The sequence below is a fragment of the Austrofundulus limnaeus genome, unplaced genomic scaffold, assembly GCF_001266775.1.
Source record: "Austrofundulus limnaeus strain Quisiro unplaced genomic scaffold, Austrofundulus_limnaeus-1.0 Scaffold21893, whole genome shotgun sequence".
NCBI lineage: Eukaryota > Metazoa > Chordata > Actinopteri > Cyprinodontiformes > Rivulidae > Austrofundulus > Austrofundulus limnaeus.
The window spans coordinates 1-252 of NW_013974295.1; the positions used below are offsets into that span (position 1 = coordinate 1).

General features: G+C 50.4%; 1 pseudogene; it reads right to left on the reverse strand.

Annotated features, from left to right (window-relative positions):
• Positions 1 to 22: 22 nt before the first annotated feature.
• LOC106512855 (exostosin-1 pseudogene) lies at positions 23 to 252 on the reverse strand (annotated as a pseudogene).

Genomic DNA, 252 nt, shown 5'->3' on the forward strand with positions numbered 1-252 from the left:
GATTGTTTTTGTTGTTATTATTTTTGCATCATTTTTGTCGTCTTGATTAATAAAAAAGAAACAAAGTCCAGGACCCCTCATGGACCCAGCGGGTCTGGCTCAGAGCCTCTCGATGTCTCTGTACTTCTTCCTCAGGATTGAGACCTGGTCCCTGAACAGGACCGGGTCCAGCCTCATCTGGGAGTGGACCAGGGGCATGAAACCCAGCCACCGGCTGAAGACGTTCATGCAGGTCTGTCGCTGGGTGAAGTG